The sequence below is a fragment of the Eretmochelys imbricata genome, chromosome 3 (genome assembly GCF_965152235.1).
Source record: "Eretmochelys imbricata isolate rEreImb1 chromosome 3, rEreImb1.hap1, whole genome shotgun sequence".
Taxonomy (NCBI): Eukaryota; Metazoa; Chordata; order Testudines; family Cheloniidae; genus Eretmochelys; species Eretmochelys imbricata.
In genome coordinates this window covers 79,713,078-79,734,242 of record NC_135574.1, presented here as the reverse complement: position 1 = coordinate 79,734,242, position 21,165 = coordinate 79,713,078, and positions in this window count along the sequence as shown.

The following is a 21,165-nucleotide window of genomic DNA, read 5'->3' as shown; positions in this document are numbered from 1 at the left end:
AATTTGCATAGGTGACCACAGACCCAAACCCTTGGATCTGAGAACAAGGAAAAAGCATTCAGTTTCTTACAAGAAGACTTTTAATAAAAATAGAAGTAAATAGAAATAAAGAAATCCCCCCTGTAAAATCAGGATGGTAGATATCTTACAGGGTAATTAGATTCAAAAACATAGAGAACCCCTCTAGGCAAAACCTTAAGTTACAAAAAAGATACACAGACAGAAATAGTTATTCTATTCAGCACAATCCTTTTCTCAGCCATTTAAAGAAATCATAATCTAACACATACCTAGCTAGATTACTTACTAAAAGTTCTAAGACTCCATTCCTGGTCTATCCCCGGCAGAAACCAGCATATAGACAGACACACAGACCCTTTGTTTCTCTCCCTCCTCCCAGCTTTTGAAAGTATCTTGTCTCCTCATTGGTCATTTTGGTCAGGTGCCAGCGAGGTTACCTTTAGCTTCTTAACCCTTTACAGGTGAGAGGAGCTTTCCCCTGGCCAGGAAGGATTTCAAAGGGGTTTACCCTTCCCTTTATATTTATGACAGTTACCAAGCAAAATAAAACATAACATGCAAGTCTAAGCCTAATATAGTAGGAAACTGAATACATGTAAATCTCACCCTCAGAGATGTCCCAATAAGCTTCTTTCACAGACTAGACTCCTTCCTAATCAGGGCCCAATCCTTTTCAGGCCAACATTGTGGCTTATGGTCTGGGTTCAGCAATCACTCACACCCCGTAGTTACAGTCCTTTGTTCCAGTTTCTTTCAGGCATCTCTTTGGGGTGGAGAGGCCACCTCTTGAGCCAGCTGAAGATGAAATGGAGAGGCTTCCAGGGCTTTTTATATTCTCTCTCTTGTGGGTGGAAACCCCTTTGTTCTTCTGTGCAAAATCAGAGCAACAAGATGGAGTTTGTAGCCACTGGGGCAAGTCACATGTCCATGAATGATTCAGCTTTTTGCAGGCAGACACCATTGTTTACATGTTAATTTGAACGTTCCCAGGAAAGCTCAAATGTGGATTGGTGTCTCCCTAAGTCCATTGTCAGTTAAGTGTTTCTTGATTGGGCACATACTCAGAATAGTCCTTTCTCAAGAAGCTGACTAAATGCTTCACTGATGCTACTTAGAATCAAACACATTTAGATACAAGTACATAGCCAATTTTCATAACTTCAAATACAAAAATGATGCACACAGCATAATCATAACTAGCAAATTACAACCTTTGCACAGTCACCTTATTTGACCTCCTTTGTACAAGATTTGGTGCACCTATACGACCTTGGTTGCAACAATGATCTATACAGCCACAGTTTATGTCAATAACCTCACAGTAATATCTTTTACTTGACCAACTTCTGTTGGTTAGTGAGACAAACTTTTGAGCTACACAGAGCTCTTCTTCATGTTGGAGGAAGGTTGGAGACTGACAGTGTCACAGCTAAAAACAAGACTGAACAGATACCTTTATGCTGACCTAAGTGGTTATCACATATTCTAAAGGATCATTAAAGTACAGTAGCTCATTAAAACCCATGTAGTCATAGGACAAAAAGGAGGATTAGTGGGTCACAAATTGTTGTAATAAGCCATAAATCAAGTTTATTTATTAAGACCATGATTTTTAGTGTCTAGCAAAGTTATAAGCAAAGTTTTGGTTTTCGCCAAGAAGGTCGGTGGTGATTGGACGTCTAGCGTAGCGAATGCCAGTGAAAATGAGGTAGCATCAGAAGTGGCTAAAATAGAGAATGAATAAGTTAAAAATTACTTGGAAAAATTAGATGTCTTCAAGTCACCAGGGCCTGATGAAATGCATCCTAGAATACTCAAGGAGCTGACTGAGGAGATATCTGAAACATTAGCAATTATCTTTGAGAAGTTATGGAAGATGGGAGAGAGTCCAGAAGACTGGAAAAGGGCAAATATAGTGCCCATCTGTAAAAAGGGAAATAAGGACAAACTGGGGAATTACAGCTCAGTCAGCTTAACTTCTGTACCTGAAAAGATAATGGAACAAATAATTAACAATCAATTTGAAGACATCTAGAAGATAATAAGGTGATGAGTAATAGTCAGCATGGATTTGTCAAAAAAAAATTGTGTCAAAGCAACCTGATAGCCTTTTTTGACAGGGTATTGCTTGTGCCTTGTGGATAGGGGGAAGCGATAGAGGTGGTATATCTTGACTTTAGTAAAGTTTCTGGGACTGTCTCACATGACCTTCTCATAAATAAACTAGGGAAGTGCAACCTAGATGGAGCTACTATAAGGTGGGTGCAAAACTGGTTGGAAAACCATTCCCAGAGAGTAGTTGTCAGTGGTTCACAGTCATGCTGGAAGGGCATAATGAGTGGGGTCCTGCAGGGATCAGTTCTGGGTCCGGTTCTGTTCAATATCTTCATCAATGATTTAGATAATGGCATACAGAGTACACATATAAAGTTTGCGGACAATACCAAGCTGGGAGGGATTGCAACTGCTTTGGAGGATAGGATTAAAATTCAAAATGATCTGGACAAACTGGAGAAATGGTCTGAAGTAAATAGGATGAAATTCAATAAGGACAAATGCAAAGTACTCCACTTAAGAAGGAACAATCAGTTGCACACATACAAAATGGGAAGTGACTGCCTAGGAAGGAGTACGGCAGAAAGGGATCTGGGGGTCATAGTGGACCACAAGCTAAATATGAGTCAACACTGTAATGCTGTTGCAAAAGAAGCAAACATCATTCTGGGATGTATTAGCAGGACTGTTGTAAGCAAGACACAAGAAGTAATTCTTCTGCTCTAGTCCATGCTGATTAGGCCTCAACTGGAGTATTGTGTCCAGTTCTGGTCAATTTCAGGAAGGATGTGGACAGAGTCCAGGGAAGAGCAACAAAAAATATTAAACATCTAGAAAATATGACCTATGAGGGAAGACTGAAAAAAACTGGGTTTGTTTAGTCTGGAAAAGAGAAGACTGATAGGGGACATGATAACAGTTTTCAAGTATGTAAAAGGTTGTTACAAGGAGGAGGAAGAAAAATTGTTTCTTAACCCCTGAGGATAGGATAAGAAGCAATGGGCTTAAATTGCAGCAAGGGATGTTTAGGTTGGACATTAGGAAAAAACTTGTTAAGCACTGGAATAAATTGCCTAGCGAGGTTGTGGAATTTCAACCACTGGACACTTTTAAGAGCATGTTAGACAAACACCCGTCAGGAATGGTCTAGATAATTAGTCCTTCCATGAGTGCAGGGGACTGGACTAGATTGTTGGATCATATTAAAGAAGTTCTGTATTAAAATCACAAATGAGTTTGATTCCCCATAGTTTAAATTCCAGGGTATTACTAATTAAGAGGTCTCTTGGTTTTTGATACTGTTTCTCTCCCTCTATGTGTGAAACTTGCAAGCTGCTAATTGTGTTAGTACATTCTAAGACAGAGTCTGTTCTCAAAGCAATTCACAGAGAGAGAGACTCAAAGCAATACTCTAACAACAGAAACAGCACCCAGAGACTCCCCGCCCTTTTGTTGTATTAACAATTGTGATTAAAATAGAGATGGAGGATGTATGTGGATGGATGCTTGGTGTGGATAATAACTGAATGATCAGAGAGGTGCCGGCCTAAGAATCTAGTGTCCATCGGCTGAAGAAGGTGTCAAGTGGAAATAACCAGAGGACCCCCGGAGGGCAGACTGGAATCCACCCAACAGCCTCAAGAATGGGAGAACCAAAGAACAAGATAACATCTAGCAGCATGGAGCCATCAGGAATGTGCTATCTGCTGATTGATTCAGCAACAGCATGATGAAGCAATTCCCATAGACTGGCATAGGAAGAAATTCCTATAAAAATAGACTCTAAAAAGTGAGAACTTAGGGGTCTGATACTGCAAACCAACTTCCAGGAGCATCAGATGAGCATCTGACAAGGCCCTGCTCCCTCCTCATGTCCAGGCCACCTGGCCAGTGGCTTGGCATGAGCAACTCTAAGGCTGGTAACTATGATAACAACCTTGCAGAACCTGTGTGTGTGTGTTTGTATGAATGAATGTGTGAATAAATATGTGATTGAATGGAATGTTATAGCTATAACTAACTGCTTACTATGATTCTTTCTGTATTCACAATAAAAGTGGTATTTTGCCTTTTTCCCTTTAATAAGATCCTGCTGGTTTTTATTTTATTGGTATGACAAGATGACCTCTCGAGATCCCTTCCAGTTCTATGATTCTATAAATATGATTCTATAAACTCCCAGGCTCGTCTTTTGAAGGCATTGTGCAGGTTTCCTTTTGAGGTTGAGAATGGATAGGTCAGATATAGAGTGTTCTCTTCGTGAAAAGTTTTCACCCACAGGTGATAGGGTGTTTTTATCTTTTATCATTTTCCTGTGTAAGTTCATGGGAAAGTGTGGTGATTGTTTGGTTTCACCCATATAGTTGTTTTTGCAGCATTTAGTGCACTAGGTGAGGTACCATGAGGTGCTGAGAGCCTAATGAGGAAATGCTCTGAGATTCCTTCTCATTGCCTCTCAGGATCAGGCCGTAATCCTGAATAACTAAGAGGGGTTGAGCACTATGAGCATTGAACCACAATTGCAGGTGAGGAATTGTTCAGGACAGGCCCAAAGTTAAATATCTGAAACTGAGGAAAGTAAAGTTTTGGACTGAATTGGAGGAAACATTTGCTCAGATGAGATCCATTGTTCTTCAGAATGATCACCCAATGTAAACGGTGGGAGCTTCATCCCATGTGTCACTTAAACCTAAAAAACATTGATCAGCAGTACACTGACAGCTAATATAGATGTAATACTCTATATAATATAGTTAATTAGAAATACAGCACTTTATAGGAATTTCATTAGCATCACTTACTTAAAAGAGTAGACAGCTATTCTTTTTTAAAAATAAGTCATCATTAAAATCATAAATAGAAAGGAATTTATTATGTACTATCAAGTCTTCACATGTGTGCATTTTTCAAAATGTCAGTTGTTAAGTGTGAGACTTTACACCAATCCCCCAACTTGATGTGTGAGGGCCAATCACTGTGCCTGCATGGAGTTCCATTGATTTAAGCAGGACTCCATGCAAGATCAGCAGTCCCCATGCATTGCAGGGCTGGGGTATCAGCATTATATGCTATGTAAGACTTTGTACATGCTTAGTTCAAAGGCTGTTCTCTTTTGAAAGAATTGTGTGGTGGAGTTTAATCGTTAGAGCTCAGTGATAGCACTGTTTTGCATAGGGGTAGAGTATATCTACGGAAGCTATTCCACTACAGTCTAAAAACTTACTTCTTTCATTCTTTCTTAATACTTTTAAGGAGTCTGTTTATTTTCTCTCCATGCAACAAGTTTTCCCAATTCGTCTGAGTGAAGGATACCAACTCGGTGTCATCTACACACTAAAGTTGCCTGCTGTCACTTTTTATTCAGACTTCATTAAAATACAGTACACATTATGTAGAGGTCAGAATGTGCAGTTGGCCCTAAAGTCTAAAAATGCTAAACATTAAATCAAGCTTATTTTTAGGAGGCAACAACAAAAGAGTCTTGGTGATCTTAAATGCTGAATTGTGCGAGAGGCAAAGAAATTATAAAACTCCCTCACCGTTTCTTTTTCTTTCCTCATTGAATATTTTCAAGATGGTAATGAAAGAATAGAACTCTATTCAGCCTGATTTTTATGAACAAGTTTATTAGCAGGCTGATGAGTGGTCATAAAAAACTAGAAGAACATAAAAGTATTTACTTTGCAAATTTGGCCAGAAAAGTTTCTGAATAGATTAAATCTTAAAGCAGCTCTGGCAGTCCAACAAAATACAGGTCAGCAACCAATCATACTGGGGACAAAGTACTGGAAAATTAAGTAAACTGTCTGATCACACCTTACTCCTAGTACTCAAATGAGATGGGTGCATAGAGGTGGGTAAGCCCAACCCCTATTTCAGAGCTGTAACTAGGTATTTTAGTGCTACCTACTGGGCTTTTTCATCATTTTTCTGCACCATTTTCCACCCCCCCCCCCACGGCTTTGCACCCTGGGCAGCTATCCTGCTTCTCTCACCCTGGTTATGGCCCTGCCACTGTTGCTAAAAAAGGGGATAAATACCGGGTGGATGGGGAGCATGCTAAGTCAAAATATGAAATGTTTTTATTGAGTTTTAAACAGCAATGTGCTAAGTACAGCAAGAGATTTTTAATTATATTCATTTGTATGATTTCTCCAATTGAGTAATTGGCCAGCAACTCAAGTTTTACAAGTGATGTGCATGGCAGTTTGGAGCAGAAGTCTTCATCAGCCATAAAGAAAATTAAAGATTTAGAGAAAACAAGCAGGAATTGCATGAAAAAAACCCTAGCTTTTATCAATAGAAAAAATTCTGTAGGCACTTCCCAGTGCCATATGTGGATGCACTTACCAAAATTCATGGGCATTTGAACTCCTCCTAGAAGTAGGCCCATAACAATGACTGAACGCAACTAGTCTGAGTGAAAAAGTCAGTTTATAATCCATGTAGAATATTACCAGAGTGAGTCAGCATACAAATGTTCAGGATGGAGTACTGTGTTCTCAAAGTATCTGATTAAGTCAATTAAAGATTTTGTCCCAGATTTTCATAAATTCATGTATCCAAAAATGAATCTAAAAGTTCATGTATCCAAAAATAACCAGGGTACACAACCCCCACACTGTTACAAAATTCAGGACCTTAATTTTTAAGACTAACAAGAGCACTGGCAGGATTATAACGAGGAAAATAATATAAACTTAAAAGTACGTGCAGTAATTGATAGTGTTCTAATACTGAGCCAATAAAGAAATGTGTGTATCTATCTATCTATCTATCTATCTATCTATCTATCTATAACTATATGTACTCTAAACTCAGAGACATTTATATCTAAGTTTCAGATGGATATGGTACTGATACATTCTTTAAATATGGAGTTTTCCTGTGTCATTTATTTTAACTAGAACTTTTTCATTTCTTTAGATGACACTCTGTCACAAAATATGACCTCTCCTCTAACTTTCCAGCACTGCAAAGTGACATTACAGTTTGTCTCCAATCATGTAATAGGTATTAATACTTCTGTGGGATTGAAGTGTGCATGTGGTGGGTGGGGAGGGAAGGAACAAGAACTTTGAATTTCAGTAAATGGATTAGAAAAAACTTTGAAATGTTTGATTTTTAAAATACACCTGAAGGATCCCAGAGACATAATTTGTTTAGATCAGTTATTTAGAAACAATGGATCAAGGTCATTCCTTGTGTAACTTATTTGAAGAACTGCTAAAGGAGAACTGGGTGGCTCAATGGGCTAGGAATAGGCTATTGACCTTTTCTTGTTCAAATCATAAGGCTTGTCTAGACAGAGACACTCAGGAAAATCAATTTGATTAATTAAAGGTGTAAATTTAAAGTGGATTCGTTAAACTGAATTAAACACTGTGTGTACACTCTTATTTAGAATTAAAGTGGATTAAAGTATGTTTACACTGCCAAAAAAAAAAACCCCAAAACCCCCTGCAACAGAGAGACTCAGAGCCTGGGCCTACAGGCTCAAGCTCATGCTAAGATGCTAAAAATAGCCATGTAGATGTTCTGGCTTGGGCTGGAGCTTGGGCTCTGAAACCCTACCCCCACACACCCCATGCTTCAGAGTGCGTTCCAGTCCGAACCAGAACGTCTACAGTGGAAACAGCCTGAGTCTGTTGACTTTTTTGCAGTGTAATTGGCCCCAGCAACTAAGGAGACATAAAGTTGGCTTAAAAGCCACCTTTGCCTCAGTGCAGGTGAGGGTTGTACCCTCTCTCTTTTCCTGTGACACTTCTGTTTCCTAAACACAAACACAATTTGCCTGTTAAATTCAAAATGAAACACCTGTGTTGCCAGCAGATTTAGCTGTAAAGTGGTAAATGTTTGCCTCCAGCAAGATTTTAGGTTGGGTTATGTTTCTTGAAGACATTGTTTCCTTCCAAATCAATGGGAGTAGTAATGATAAGTCACATTAAAATGCTATAATGATGCCTCATTACCAGATAACATCACCATTAGTACAGCTTTATTATACAGTAGGTTTCCATGATTCTAGTCATCTGTCTGCCAAACCTGACACCATAGCAATTAACAGTGATATTGCATAGAACAATTTGAGAGAGGGTTGGATTGGGTAAGAGGGGAAAAGAAAAGTCACAGAACAAATATAAGGGATAACTTTTCCTCTTATCACTTTCCTTTTATATGTTCTCTACTTTTGTATGTTTGTTTTGTTTTTTTTTTATGGTTTAGGCTCCAGCAGGATACTGACTATAGCTGTGTAGAGCTGGTTGAATTATATTCCTCAAATTAATTTGACGAAATTTATTTTAAAATGTCATTAAAATTATTCAGTGAATACTTGTTTCCACCCAGATTCAATAGAGTCGGTCAAATAATTTACAAATATGTATGAGAAATATTTTTTCTTCAAGTTAAAAGAAAGGCTTAATATTTTTTAAATGAAATATTCAGTGAATAACCTTTTTTACTCAGCTAGAGAACAATATCTGACTCAGCACCATGCAGTGAAGCTTCACGTAGTCAACAATCAACACTCTTTTGATTACCAAATATTTATGATATGCATGGATACCTAGGTGAGAAGCAGAATTATAGGTCTTAAAGCAAGGAGTTTGTATCTCACAGGAAAGAGAATTATTCTGTAAAACATTTCTATCTTCTTGATTTCCCTCCTTAACTCAGGTGTCCTATTTCCACCTACTGAATCTAAATTTTTTTCGGCATCATCATATGTTCCTTGGGCCATGAAAGAAGCTTCATCATCCCTGTCTATACTATGTCACTTTTTGCATGTTCTCTGCATTGTTCAATCACATAAGTGTTTCCTCTATAGGTATAATTCGATGAAGTGATTATTTTGATCGGCCCTCTTATGTATTCCTCCAGCTGCCCAATGGCATACATGCCATGACAGATGGTCTGGCTTCATTTTCAACACCTGTTCCAGATATTTCCATCTTCTTTTCTGGATAACTTTGGAAATAATTGATTTTTGAGCTCTCTGATGAATCTTGGCATTTGTTATAATTTCATTCCATTTGAAACCAAGTATTTTCCTGAGGCATTTGGTCTCATAGGCATTTAGATGACTGTACCTTGGTGGATTTTCAGCTTTCATATCCATATGTGAGACTGGAAATAACACTTGAGTTGGAGATTTATAGTTTGGTCTTTACGTTATAGATTTGCAGCAATCAATCTTGTTTAAGCTGGTGAATACATCTGCCACGATAATCTTGGCCTCTTTCTTGACCCTTGATTTTTCTTCTAACTTCATGGGCCACATCTAGAGCTAGTCAAGAGATCTATGTCAGTTTATATCAGCTGAGGATCTGGATCATATATCTTCTATGTTTGCAGTTGAGCATTTCAACACCTCAGCAGCATTTACCATGTTCATCATATTCCTCTCTATATTCTCTCATGTTGATTATTGTAACTCCATGGACTATGGACTCTCCAAGTCTCAGTTCTTTCAGCACTGGAGACAGAAGTGGGAATGGTCAGACACTAGTTTTACCCGAAGAAGACAGAAAAGGGTAAGGAGGGAACTTATTGTGTTGAGGGTATCTGGAGATCCTATAGTGAAGAATGTGTCCTGGCCTTGGCCCAGTTCAAATTTTCTTTCTTAGGCTCCTTGTTATCACTCAAATGTTAAAAAGCTGCTATATCTACCTAAACACAGTGAAGTACTGCAGAAAATAATCTTTTTAGGTGATAAAAGCCAGTGTGTCAAGTACAATGATGATACAAGTTAAGCAATAGCATAGTTACTGCAAAATAACCCACATCATTTTAATCTAAAATACACCACAATTTCTGAAAATAACTAAATTTGCAATGTCGTGGTATGAAGTGTGATTGTTAAATGTATTTAGAACGTGTTTAAAATATTTTAGTAAATATATTGAAGTATTATGCAAATGAAAAAACTTTATTACAGTGGTGCTTTTTCACGTGCTATTAAATTACTGTAATCAGGGTTTCCATTACAATTGTTTCCATTACTATTTTCAGTCCATAATTCATCAGTACAAATTCACTTTGGGTAAAACTTGGCATACAAATACTAAGTGAATATTTTTTTCTCAGTAGCTGCTTCTATTGAGTTATAGAATTCTCAAAGTTAGCAGTTTCAGATATTTATATACACTTTCACAAAACGTATTTTCCAAAATGAATGTTTGTTTACCACATTTAGCTCCTGCATGCACCTCATCTTTAACCTGTGATATGTTTGTTGATTGTCCTTGAAGCATTTTTATTATCCACTGAATGTTGTATGTGTTAAAATACCACCATGGTCAGATCCTCAGCTGGTATAGGCTAATGTCTTCACTGGAGCTACACCAACTTATATTAGGTAAGGATCTGGTCTTATGTATTTTGCAATGGAGTCTGAGGTGCTTTGTGAAAATTCTTATATAAAAAGGGTGTTGCCATCATAACTAATGTGACAATAAGGAAAATGAGAAGTTTTGTTTTTTAATTAATTGATCTACTAATTCTTTTCACTTCTAAGATATCCATCCCGTTTAATGTTAGGCACCATTGTGGGGGCGGAATTTGGGGGAGATCAGACCCACTTCTAGGTACCTTTTGGGTTGGGACCCCCACGATTACAACACCATGAAATTTCAGGTGTAAACAGCTGAAAACATGAAATTGACCAATTTTAAAGCCCTCTGGCCATGAAATTGATCAAAATGGACTGTGAATTTGGTAGGGCACTACTTATATGTTGCTGAAACTGGTGTGTAGCATATATGTTGCCTTAGTGTTGTTTAGTGGTTAGAACAGAGGCTTTATTTTAACTCTTGCCTTGGTCTGAGAACCTTCGAGTTCTAACCTCTGTTCTAATACACTAATCCCATCCATACAGTAGAACTGTAGTATTCCTTCTACAGTAATCCCTGGAGCTCAACATGCCAAGGTTTCCTTACAGATTGTCGAAAGGTCTATGGAGAACAATTATTCCTCCAAGCTGAGGGTCAGATTTTAAAGGCACAGTTTGTTGTTATCAGGAGTCAGCAACCTGTAAATCATTAAAGTAAGGTGTGCAACCATGTTTCCATTAAAAACTTGACATTTATCTGTCTCCCTTCCACTCTAACTTTTTTTTTCTTGAGTTCAAAGTGTCATGTGAGGCTGAAGGGAGAGAGGGAGAAAGTGGGTGGGGTTGTTTTTAATCCTTTTGAGGTGAATTGCCCACCTAGATTTTGAGATCAGGTTTGTTGTGAAGAGTGCTAGCCCTGTAGTTTCTTTTGCCACTTCCAAAGACTCACATTGTGAATTTGAAGATTATTTTAGAGGAATCTATCACTTTGCTCTTCAGTAGTGTGGTTAATTTCATATGGAAAGAATATTCTAAAGCAAATGGAAATATATGGCATTAGTAATAGTGCTAATAGGGAAATGAGGTCTTTCCTTTATCTTATAGTGTGTGTCCTCACTACAAATAAAGGTGTGTTCTTAAGTCACATTAGCTAACGTTAGGTAAAATCCTAGTAAAAATAAGCCAGTTTGTTGTTTTCACATCTGTTAACAGATTGAGCTAAAGACTGAGGGAGTTTGTGGCTTACCTTGACCAGCTAACTCATGGTAAAAGTACAACTGCCTTGTGTTCACTAGAATTGTACCTTATGTTAGTGAACAGGAGTTAAGAACACATCATTTTCATAGTGAAGACGAAGCCATAATGTGTAGATGTGTTGAGTTGGGTTGGTGCGCTCAGGTACATATTGCCCAACATCTTCCAGAAATGTAATTTCTGCACAGGGAAATCCCTTGAGTTCATACAAAAAGGAGACTGGACCCTAACAGGGCATTAGCATGGTTAGATGGCTTTGCCTATATACTGCTGCAATGACCTCTCTCTGAGATGACATTAGGGACTGAACTGGGGACCTCCAGAACTGAAAGCGTGAGTCCCTACAGCTTAAGATAAAAAGCAGGGCTCTGTAATGAGGAGTTTTAACAGACTCATTCTCAGTGGATCAGGCACAGCAGAAGGCACAGCCCACAGTAATACATGGTTTACAGTTTTCAGAGTGGTAGCCATGTTAGTCTGTATCAGCAAAAAGAACGAAGAGTATTTAGGGCACCTTAGAGACTAACAAATTTTTGATTTGAGCATAAGCTTTCGTGGGCTAAAACCCACTTCATTAGATGCATGCAGTGGAAAATACAGTAGGAAGATATATATATATAAATACAGAGAACATGAAAAATGGGGGTTGCTATACCAGCTCTAACGAGACTAATCAATTAAGGTGGGCTATTATTAGCAGGAGGAAAAAAAAACCTTTTGTCGTGATAATCAGGATGGCCCATTTCAAACAGTTAACAAGAAGGTGTGAGTAACGGTAGGGGAAAAATTAGCATGGGGGAATAGTTTTTAGTTTGTGTAATGACCCATCCACTCCCAGTCTTTATTCAAGCCTAATTTAATGGTGTCCAGTTTGCAAATTAATTCCCGTTCTGCAGTTTCTCATTGGAGTCTGTTTTTTGTTGAAGAATTGTGACATTTAGGTCTATAATTGAGCGTCCAGGGAGGTTGATGTGTTCTCTGACTGGTTTTTGAATGTTATAATTTGTGACGCCTGATTTGTGTCCGTGGTTTACACTGTCACTTATTGACATGTGGCTACCATAATGCAGCTTACCATTACTGTTGACCAATTGTTCCTAAATTTGTTTCAAAGCAGGACCCACGTAGGAGTTACTGCAAATGGCTACACTCACCACAAAACAAAATTGCCACCCAATATTTTTTTATGAAACACCATGAAAATATTTAGAGGTCACATACAGTGATCCTAAGTGGAGCACCATAATCAGGAAGGAAATGTTTTTGTTGTCTTTATTCTTATCTTTTTTTCTGGATCCATCACTCACGCTGTATGCTGTGTGTATATATATATATATGTATGTATGACCTTTTTTAGCTCTTCTGTGTGCTGTATTTCTATTCTTTTTCTTTTCCATACTTGTTTGTTTAGACGCAGAAGAGAGTTGTAATAGCTCCTACGGTGAAGTGATTTACCTGCACCAACTGCATTAAGCGAAACTGAGAAGAGAGCACCTAGTCAATGGGCTTTTACTCTTACTTCTACTATAGTTTTCCCTCTGCCAGAGCAGTGTGAAGGGGCCTTTGTATAAATGAGAATCAGGTCCAAAAAGTTGTTTTAAAACTAAATTCTAAAATGCTTCAGGAGATTATAGTCAGTTCTCCCTTACTCATTTTCATTTTTCACACATGTGCTTGTTTTGCTGTGCTTGTTTTGCTGACTGTGACCCTTAGGGTTATTTTTGATTATAGGTTGTGCTTTGTATCCTATTGCAAAAGTTTCTTTTATGGTCTTAGGAACATTGCAAGACTGAGTCCAGCCATGTCCCAGTCAGGCACTGACATTTTAATGCATTTTAATGCATTAACGTCCAGGCTTAGCCAGTGCAACTTGTTATGTACTAGTCCAGAAGGATACTTCCGGCAACTTTTTATCTATTTATTTACAACTCAGCAGTTACACTACTAATCTATTTAGGACCTAATCCTGGCGAGACTTGAACTCATGAATAACTTTGGTCATGTAGGTGTTCTTGTTATTTTCAGTCGAAGTACTCAGGGTGTATAAAGCTACTCCGGTGCATAAGAGTTTGCAGACTGAATTTACCTAGCTAAAAAGATAGTTGAATGACTCTTATCGCTGTAGTACCTGAGCACCACACAATCATTAATGGATTTTTATCCTGACAGCACCCCTATAAGATTTAATTATCCCCATTATTTAGATGGGGAACTGAGGCAGAGTGTGGATTAAGTGACTTGACCAAGGTCACCAAAGAAGTCTGTGGCATACTCGGGAACAGAGCCCAGCTCTCCTGAATTCTAGCATGATGGCAATCTTTACCTTTTCGCACCAGCATTTTCATTGTGCTCTCATTTAGCACACAAGCTCCCATCCCAGGAGAAAGTTCAGTTTCAAATATTATTTGTGACTTATGTTTAATATCGCATGAGGTTTTTCTGCTCTAGCACAAGTGAGAGTGGACACTATTTATGGGTGCAAATAAGGTTTAACACTCTGTATGGTCCTCCACGCTGATCATTAGCTTGTTTATAGCCCCTGGATGCACTTGGGGTGTACAGAGTAAAAAAGGAGCAGGACATGGAAGGAGACCTGGGTTTAATCGCAATTTGCATTATTCTAATGAGGTGCTTCCCCATGTGTTTCTTATCTTAGAACTTACTTAGGAAGGCCCGGTGGCCTCATGGTGATAGCTTAATTAATACAGGAGTGGGCATTCTTTTCCTTGTCCTGCTCATTGCCTCTTACCTGTACAGGATTAGAAGTCTTTTGTCAATGGTCCAGGTGTCAGAAGAGCCATATATGTCACTTTCTTTGCGCAAATCGTCTTCTGTAGCATGAGCCTTTTAATATTATTGTGTGCAGTTCATCTTGTGTGAATGAAGATTATATTTGTCCTGTTAGGCAGCTCGACTGAGGGGGAAAATGAGGATTTTGTGACAAAGATGAATAACTTTCCCACCCACTCTGTTGATTTCTGTTAGGTATTCAAAACTAATTTCTTCCCCAGCAGGTGATTTGCAGTTGGAAACATCTCTGTTGACCTCGGTCTTCAGTTCCTGTTTAAACTGTTTGCATGCCTTTTCCCCCTAAATTCACAAGTCTAATTTCATGCCCAGAGGGTGTTCGCAGTTTCTTCAAAGCCTTCATTTCTTATCTGCTAGCTGAGATATTCTTTGACAACACTCACACTTTCTGTTTTGCAGGTCACCCCAGTCAGTCAAAGAAGAGGAGGTGGTTCTGGTTAGAGCTGCCCTGAACTAGCTGATTCTAATTAGGGAAGCTTACAAAAACACTCCATTTCAGGCTGCTGCTTTCGTTTCAGATCGTTTCTCCAATATCTAAATTGGAAGCAGCAGGTATCTGATCTGAAAATAAATTGTTTTTCCTTACATCTCAACCTTAGTGTTTTGGTATTGTTTCCTCTCTCTCAGTCTGATTTAAAGGGAATAGCCGCATCAGATCCTGTATTGAAATTTCAAAGGGCAGTCTCTACGTTTTACAGAGGGGTTTCAAGCATTTTTTGGGTCACCGTGTCCCAAAATGTGAATATGATCAAACTGCTTATTAATTACTTTGAAACTTGTTTTCATAATAATGCCACCAGCATTACAGATGCAGCACGAAATCCTGGCCTAATTGAAGTCAACGCCAAACTCTTATTGACAAGAGTGGCAGCAGGATCTTATCTATAGTACTTTCTACCTATATTCTATTACTGGCTATTTCCCTTTACAATATTTTAATAACAACCTATGGAACCAGTCTAGTGGCCTAGTGATAATGCTTTCTGTTACCAAGAGAGAGCTCTGGGATACTGGGTTCCAGTCTCCACTAATGTACATTTGGGGATTTTAAGCATGCCTCAGAGGTGATGCATTCAGATGGCAGTGGTAGGGGTTTAAGTTAAACAGCTGCTTTATCCTAAATAGCATTTATAACACTTAGATGAATGTGTTTAAACATTTTGCTCAGAACAGAAGCCAATGCACACACAAACATTTATGCAGAAAGACGCCTAAAGACTACAACCTTATTGAAGTGAACACTTAAAGGCAACACAGAAGGTGCCCTTTAAAAGTTCATTTGAGTTAAGGAGATATTCTAGATTTCAGAGATATTCCTATACTTAAAATGGGGAACACAGCTTGAACCAGCAGTATCTCTAGAATCTGAACAAACTTTTTAAGTGGGTAGTAGCAGCAGGTAAAAGGAGCTAAGGGGAGGCAATCATAGCATCTTTCCATCATGCAACTTTTGGTTTCCTTCTAGCACAAAGCTGATACTGACTTCAGTGAAGCCAGGATGATTTACACCAGCTGAGGGTCTATCCTTAAAACTTTGTCCTTGAATGAGGACCAAGATGAAACTTTGTTTCCCCCAACAGAACAAGTGGGGGTGGCCTCTGTCAGCAATTATTATTACTGAAACCTGATATCATGAAGGGGGCTGGAAACTGCTTCCTGGCATTTGTCGTTCCCGCTGGAAATACCCAGAAACTTCCATTGCTGCACTTTGCCTCCAGAGGGGTGGGAGGTTCTAGTAATATAGAACTAAGACCTGGCAGGAACTAATGGGTAACAGTCTGCTACAGGCAGCTGATTCTAGTAGCTAAGAAGGTATGGTTGCTTGCTTAGGGGAAGCCATTTCTTGCACTCTGGCATAATCAATAGCCTTTCTTGTCTCTTTATTGAACAAATAATGTCACTCAAGGTGTTTTATCACGTGATTTTTTTTAATTTAGAAGACATATAAGGATTAGACTGAAGTTTAAAACCCTGTGGTGTGGTGGGTTACCAGGGGGATAGCTATGATGTAAGCAATTTATGCTTTCTTTTTTTTTTTCATTGTGCACTAGGACATCTGTTGTATATGACACATTTTTGCATTTGTGCTTTTGTGGCAGTCGATTGCTAAAGAGTTTCTGGTGATACTTTAAAATAAGTGCCCAATCGTTATGAATTCATTTGGTATCCATTATAATAATGTTAATCATGATACCCTTATGTGGTGTTATTGTTGATGTGATTTCTGTTAAAAATCCTCCATTTCTTGTCTCAGTTTAGTCAAGTATATATGTCCTAGTGTATCTGGATTTGGCATCATTACAATCTCTTTGGTGAATTTAGTAGAAAACTATTTTGTGAGTAGGTACTAGTGTTTAGGGATGAACAAAGCTGCCTTTCATCCAGTTTAATTTAGATTTCTCTTATTTGGTTGAGGTTTGGCAGTTTGGTTATGTGTAATGTCCCTTCTGTCTTCCACTTCTGTTTAAATTTAATTAGGTTCAGGCTTATTAGGCTCAGAAAGGAGATCGTCACATTTAACATAAACACATAGCATTTGAGCTCTTTGCTGCTTTAGTGGAAAAGGCAGAAAGCTTTTCTCAGTAATGGAAAAGCAAAATTTGCATTTTATAATCTACTTTTGCCAGCCCTGCAACTTCATTCCAAGCACACAGAAAACTCAGAGGCTCAATCCCAAAGAATATTTTAAGACATACATGTAAGAGCTTTGCAACACCTGGAAGAGCATTACTTCAGCATGTTCCTCTCCTCTTGTGAAACTTCCGAGTAGACTAGTGGGGTACCTGCCCTCTTCTATACTATTTTACACTATGAGGGCCCTGTGTACTGAGGTATTTTGTTTACAAAGTTACACACTAATACACAGCCTATATTGTTTGCTGATCATTAAGGCTATGATTTTGTCACAGCGGTCATGGAAGTAATGGAATCCGTGTCTTCGAAAAACCTCCATGACTTCAGCACTGGTGGCTGGGAGCTGCAGGGTCCCGCCGCATCCCGCAGTGGTAGGCAGCTGTGAGGTACCCCCGGTGCCTGAGGCAGCAGGCCCCCAAACTCTGAGCTGCCATGGACAGCGGAGGTACCCCACACCTCTCAGCCACTATAGGCACAGGAGGTACTCCACAGCTCCCAGCTGCTGCGGGCAACAGGGGGACCCCCTCAGCTCCCCGGCCTCCACAGCAGGGCAGGGAGATCCCGGCAGCTCGACACCAAAGCAGAGGGGGCAGAGGGACCCCGGTGGCTCCCTGTCGACATGGTGGGGCAGGGGGACCCCGGTGGCTTCCAGCCTCCACAGGGGGACAGGAGGATCCCCGAAGCTCCTGGCCACCGCAGAGGTTAGAGGGACCCTGGAGCTCTGAGCACCCACAGGTAGTAGGAGCCCCTTCCCATTTTATCATGGCTATATTTAGTAAAAGTCAGGGACGGGTCACGGGCTTCTGTGAATTTTTCTTTATTGCCTGTGACCTGTCCGTGACTTACTAAAAATATCCATGACAAAAATCTTAGCTTTACTGATCATATAGTGTTCATAGATTCCAAAGCCAAAGGGTCTATTGTGATCATTTAGTCTGTCCTCCTGTACAACACAGGTCATAGAACTTCCCCAAGATAATTCCTAGACCACATCTTTTAGAAAAAACACCCAATCTTGATTAAAACTTGCCAGTGATGGAAAATCCACTGTGACCATTGATTGGTAAATTGTTCCATTGGTGGTTATTATGGCTTTATTTCCAATCTGAATTTGTCTAGCTTCAATTTCCAGCCATTGTGTTATACCTTTCTCTGCTAGATTGAAGAGCCCATTTTCAAGTACCTGTTCCCTATGTAGGTACTTATAGACGGTAAACCAGTCACCCCTTTACCTTCTTTGTTTTGGTAAATAAGACTGAGCTCCTTGAGTCTATGACTATGAGGAAGGTTTTCCAGTCCTTCAATCGTTCATGTGGCTCTTCTCTGAACCCTCTCTGATTTATCAACATCCTTCTTGACTTGTGGGCACCAGAACTGGACACAGTATTCCAGCAACACTCACAGCAGTGCCAAATAGAGAGGTAAAATAACCTCTCTACTCCTACTCAAGATTCCCCTTTTTAAATGCATCCAAGAATTGCATTAGCCCTCTTGGCCACACTGTCACACTGGGAACTCATGTTCAGCCGATTATCGACCACAGCCCTAAATCTTTTTCAGAGTCACTGCTTCCCAGGATAGAGTTCCCAGTCATGTAAATATGGACTACATTCTTTGTTCCTAGGTATCAACATTTACATTTAACCATACTTTTAAAACTCATATTGTTTGTTTGTACCCATCTTACCAACCAATCCAGATTGCTCTGTATCAGTGACCTGTTTTCTTCGTTATTTACCACTTCCCCAATTTTTGTGCCATCTGCAAATTTTATTAGTGATGATTTTATTTTTCTTCCAGGTCATTGACAAAAATGTTAAATAATGTAGGGCCCAGAAGGGATCCTTGTGGGAGCACACTAGAAACATGCTCACTTGATGATGATGATGATTCCCTCTTTACAAATATACTTTGAGACCTAAACCGGTTTTTAATCCATTTAATGTGTACCATGTTAATTTTATATCACTCTAGATTTTTCATACAAAATGCTGTTGGTACTAAGTTAAACACTGTACAAAAGACTATGAATATTACATCAACACTATTACCTTTATCAACCAAACTTGTAATCTCATCTAAAAAGATATCAAGTTAATTTTGCACGATCCATTTTCCATAAACCCAGGTTGATTTGGCATCAAAGATATTACCCTCCTTTAATTCTTTATTGATTGAGTTCATATCAGCTGCTCCATTATCTTGTCCATGATGATGTTAGACTGACAGGCTTATAATTAGCTAGGTCATAATTAGCTAATTATAAGCCTGTCAGTCTAACACTTAGAGCATGGTGTTGCCTTTTTAAAAATTGGCACAACATTAGCTTTCTTCCAGTCTTCTGGAACTTCCACAGTGTTCCAAGACATATTGGAAATCAACATTAACAGTCCAGCAAGCTTCTCAGCCAACTCCTTCAAAACTCTTGATTGCAAGTTATCTGGACCTGCTGATTTTTAAATGTCTAACTTTAGTGGCTGCTGTTTAACATTCTCTTGAGATACTAGTAGTATGTAAAAAGTGTTAGCATATCATATGATATAACGATATATTTTTTTCCAAATACAGAACAAAAATATTTATTGAACACTTCCATCTTTTCTGCATTATTGTTGGTAATTCTTCTACTATTTTCATCTAATAATAGACTGATACCATTGTAAGGATCCTCTTTATTTCTAATGTACTTAAAAAAACTCCTTCTTAGTGTCTTTAATTCTGCTGCCCATAGATTTCTTCTTGTATCCATTTGTTTCCTTTATCAATTTTTTACTAATACGTAACTTCTGATTTATATTCATTATTATCAACTTTCCTTTTCTTCCATTCTCTCTCTTGTTTTCTCCAGCTGTCTGCACTTTCCCTCTAAATCAGTTCAGTTTTTTAACCAAGACTTCTTTGTTGATTATGACTTTTTGGGCATCTAGTGAAGTATTCTTAAACAATTCTCAATATCACATTTTCTGATTAAATTCTTCATCCCAGATGGTTTAGCTCACGGATGTTTTATACTGTTTTGGACCTTATTCTGTTTGCACATTATAAATGTCATCAACTCACGATCATGTACCTAAGCTACCGTGCATGCTTAGTTCTGTGATCAATTCCTCTCTATCTGTCAAGATGAGTTCTAATGTGGAATTCTGCCAGATTGGATACAACACCTTTTGAGTTAGAAAATTCTCATCTATAATATTTAGATATTCCAGCTAGATACAGGCAGGTGAATCTGAAGAAAAAGAAAAGGACAAGCTGTAGAAATGGAACTTCGTATCTTGCACATGAAGGTTTGTGACAAGGCATCTGTACCTATGGAAACATATAGCACAATTAGACTTGGCCATAGAACATAAGAACAAAAGAATGGCCATACTGGGTCAGACCAATGGTCCATCTAGCTTGGTATCCTGTCTTCCAACAGTGGCCAATGACAGGTACTTCAGCGAGAATGAACAGAACAGGCAATCATCGAGTGTTGTCCACTCCCAGCTTCTGGCAAACATAGGCTAGGGACATGGTGTTCCATCTCTGACCATCCTGGTAATAGCCACTCATGGACTTATCTTCCATGAACTTATTTGAACCCCATTATAGTTTTGGCATTCACAACATTCCCTGGCAATGTGTTCCATAGATTCACTGTGCATTGTGTGAAGTACTTCCTTTTGTTTGTTTCAAACTTGCTGCCTATTAACTTCATTGGTTGATCCCTAGTTCTTCTGTTATGTGAAGGAGTAAATAACATTTCCTTATTCACTTTCTCCACACCACTCAAGATTTTATAGACTTTTACAATAGTCCCATTTAGTCATCTCTTTAAGTCCCAGTCTTTTTAATGACAGGTTTCAGAGTAACAGCCTGTATAGTAATAGTCTGTATTCGCAAAAAGAAAAGGAGTACTTGTGGCACCTTAGAGACTAACCAATTTATTTGAGCATGAGCTTTCGTGAGCTACAGCTCACTTCATCGGATGCATACTGTGGAAACTGCAGAAGATACGGAAGCTGTTCCATACCCCTAATCATTTTTGTTATCCTTCTCTGTACCTTTTCCAACTCTAA